We start from the raw sequence: 4314 nt of genomic DNA, 5'->3' as shown, positions 1-4314 counted from the left end.
TATGAAAATTTGTAATGTTAATGTAGTGTCTGAACTTCATTATTAATATGTGCATTTTCCACTGTACATGTGATGTGAAGCTTTTTTTATTCACCATACATATTGGTTCACTCTGCCTGTAAGTATTGGTGAAACCCTAAGGCGTGTTGCAATCACTGTGTGATTTTTTTTTTTTTTTTTTTTTTTTTTTTAGGTGTGCTTGTATGCTGGGCATACTGTATACAACTTTCCTACTCTCTATTTAAATACTACTGGGCTGTTGTGACAAGAGAATTTCCCAGCTGTGGGATCAATAAAGTCTTATCTTATCTTATCTTATCTTATCAGATGCGGGCGGGAGCGGGACTAAAAATACACATTAATGCGGGAGTGGGACATCATGTGACAGATGGGGGCGGGAGCGGGACTAAAAATACACATTAATGCGGGAGTGGACAGGAAGGGGACATCATGTGACAGATGCGGGCTCCTAGTAGATTTCCATTAGGGAGACACTTATGGCCCCATGACCTGTTTACATTTTGTTCCCGTGGAATTATATGACTCTGTCTGACATATTTCTCAAAATGAATTTATTGACATATTCTAATTATGTGACAATTTAGTAAAATGAGGTGAGGTGTTTCTTGAAGTTGTATGCATTTTTTGGTCATCATGTCTCGGTATAACTCTATGGACTTAGATCAACTTTGAACCTCTATATCTCAGAACTGCTCAGAAGGCCGATATAACCTGATGATTCCAAGAGGTCACATAGCCGAGACTGCAGGTGTAGAAAGAAGGTTATCGCTTGAGACTGATCAACTATAATAATAATAATAATATAAGCTTTATTTGTATAGCACCTTTCATACACAGAATGCAGCTCAAAGTGCTTTACATTTGGAGCATGTAACACAATAATAGTCAGTCAGTCATTATCAATCACTTTCACTTTTCTTCATTGCTGTGGCCGTTTATGATCTCTACATACATATCAGAAATATAGAAAAAATACCATGTAACACAGTTCCCCTTTGTTGCTGTGGCCGTTTATATTCACTGTCCGTAAGGTCACCCCACCCACCTCCCGAATATGACATACTGTAATGACCTATGACCTGAAACATGAGTAAGTGTGTAAGGAAGCCTCATCAACCATCACAACAGACCTTCTCCAACTCTCTCTTCCTCTTAATACACACACACACATACGCACACACAGAATATCATATCAGACTCACACCAACTGGCCGTTTATGATCCAATCAGCAATATATCAGACATATAGAAAAAATACCATGCAATACGGTTATTAGAGAAGAGTCAGTCATTCCCCTTTGTTGCTGTGGCCGTTTATGATCCAATCAGCAACATATCAGAAATACTATTATACTACTATGGATATTTATAAAGGCAACTGTGAAAACACTCCTCACACCGAAGACTTTGCACGTTTGCTCACATTCTGTTATAGCTCATCAATAAAGTAAAACTCCTTTTTATTTGTCTCTATAATATATGTCATGTTTACAATACATACCGGTACTGATTTATGAACTAAAAAAAACAAAGCTCATTGGCTTTGTGTTCTGCACATTCATTCATCGGCTTTGTATCTGACCTAATGTTACAACATGTGTATTTATGAATTATCAAACTCATACTCAACATTATTTCAAACGTATGGTTTGGCAGTATTGAGTTGATTGGTTACTGAAATGACATTGCAGCAACTTTAAAGAAAGAGAAAGATTGAGAAAGATTGAGAGAGAGAGAAAGAAAGGGAGAATTCGGCCGTGCTTTTGTCATTGCATGTTCGTGCCTGCCTGCCTGTGTGGTCATTGCATAGATATGCCGTTTTGTTTCAGAGAGGAAGAGAGAAAGGGTGGAACTTTCTGAGTTTGTGGCTCTGGTGATGCAATGAGGTGAATCTTTTTTTTTTGTCTTGTCTAATTTTAGCTGTGAGTTAAGATGATGCAATTGATAACTTTTCAGCTTTGGGATTCCCAGCATCAACAACGGTCTGAGACACACAGAGACACAAAAAGACAGATGTATAGAAATGTAGACAGCTGTATAGAACAGGTGTATAGATAAATATAGGCAGGTGTATATAAATATAGACAGGTGTACAGAAATGTAGACAGGTGTATTGTGTTGATTCAACCTGGTAAAATCAAGGTAAATCTGTGTATATATTTATTTCTGTGTGTGTGTGTGTGAGAGAGAGAGAGTGAGTGAGTGAGTGTGTGTGTGTGAGAGAGAGAGAGAGAGAGAGAGAGAGTGAGTGAGTCAGTGAATGAGTGTATGTGTGTGTGTGTGTGTGTGTGTGTGTGAAGGGGGAAGGGGGGGGGGGGGAGTACCGGATCGTTCGGCATGTGTTCAGACCCAGACTTTGTCATTTCCTGAGCCTACTGTCCATCTCCTTCCAAATCACTTCCTGTCTGATCTTCACTGTCCGTAAGGTCACCCCACCCACCTCCCGAATATGACATAATGACCTATGACCTGAAACATGAGTAAGTGTGTAAGGAAGCCTCATCAACCATCACAACAGACCTTCTCCAACTCTCTCTTCCTCTTAACACACACACACACACGCACACACACACACACACACAGAATATCATATCAGACTCACACCAACTTTCTCTTCCTCTTTTGCAATTGAAGCAGGCTGGAGGTAGGTAGATAACTGTTGACATCACCATGGCAGATGCATATTGTGTGTGTGTGTGTGTGTGAGTGTGTGTGTGTGTGTGTGTGTGCATGTGTGTGTGTGTGTGTGTGTGTGTGTGTACCATTTCTATTTTAGCTGACATAATTTAAAACATGGTCAGTGCCCCGCCGGTGGGATGGTTACCCCCCTCCCTCACCACCCCCCAACATTCTAACTCATTTTTATACATCAGATTGGTTCTGTAGCATAGTATGCATCATTTGAAGGCTTGGACTCTTGGGAATCAATACATATGTGTAGAATGTGAAGAGTAAAATATGTGTAGTGCTTTACATTGTCAGATTAATCTAACTATATTTAATCAAAAATGCCCTCCTCCCCTCCTCCCCTCCTCTGTGAGTACAAAAAACGAGTACAGTAACCATCGTCAATGAAGGACTGGGCTGCAGTAAGACGGAGAGGTGGACATGGGGGATATTTCAATGGTCCTGTGCCATAGTGACAAAACATCTAAACATTTTGAATTGCAATGCTTACACAATGCCAAAGGGATGATGCATCTTGGGGGCACTGGCTATTTATATGAGAAAGAAATTTAGTTTTGACACATGAGTGAACTGTTTTTGGAGAGATATGAGCTTTTGCAGGTGAACCATGGTGTTGTGCTGAATCATCCAGGTTTTTTTTGGCAAAAGCACCAAGAGTGTTGAGAACGTCCGGTCTGTTTCAAGAAATGAGCCAAAGCAATTGAGAAGGAACTTTGCAATTTCGTGGCACTGACTCTTTATATGGGAAAGAAATTTAGTTTTGAAACGTGAAAGGTTTAAGTGAAAGGTTTTGGGAGAGATATGAGCTTTTGCAAGTGAGCTATGGTGTTGTGCTGAACTATAAGACTATTTTGCCAAATGATCTTAGTGTTTTGAGAATGCAATTTCTTTTTCAAGAAATGAGCCAAAACAATGGAGAAAAGCTGTTTATATTAACTGTAAATATTAAGGGTGTGAATAATCATTTGACTACCAGTATAAAAATGTGATCTCAAAGTCTATAAAAAGTTTTAAGGTTGTGTTACATTTCCATTAACTAGGAGAGGTAGACTATTTGTGAATTTTAGGTAGGTGAGTGACTGCTTGCTGTTTGTATTGAGATGTTGGGGGTCCAGAGGGGAAATGTTTTGTGTGTTTCTGTGGTTTCTGTGGTTCAATTTAAATTCTTATGATTAATATTGTCAATTAAAAGTTTGTATGTTTTAGTATTTGCACACTCATGACATAGCACACATTGCACACATAGACCTCTGAAGTTCGCCTACAAAAAAGCTGCCATCTTTGACATCCGGTATCTGGCGATTTTTCCTATGGGAAAATAACATGGGGATTTTGAATAATCGCACCTGTTAAAGTCTCGTGGGGATGAAAAAGTCTGAAATGCAGACGTTTTCCTGAACACACTTTTGTCCTCTGCCTTCGAGTGGATATTGTGATCTCCAGTACGTGAAGGCGGCACACTTAGATGTTTGCTACTCCAGAGCTAACTTGCAATGCAATTTGCCATAGGTAGTTAGCTTCAATTAACAACCGGATCTCCTTATATGGGCAAAGATGGCCGTTTTGGATCTTTTTTGTAGGCGAACTTCAGAGGTCTATTCAGTC

This window comes from Alosa pseudoharengus, unplaced genomic scaffold (assembly GCF_046254945.1).
Source record: "Alosa pseudoharengus isolate Yale_2024_CS ecotype anadromous, Long Island Sound unplaced genomic scaffold, YU_APseudo_1.1 YU_APseudo_1.1_scf_1, whole genome shotgun sequence".
Classification (NCBI taxonomy): Eukaryota; Metazoa; Chordata; class Actinopteri; order Clupeiformes; family Clupeidae; genus Alosa; species Alosa pseudoharengus.
Note: the sequence above shows the minus strand (reverse complement) of the source record.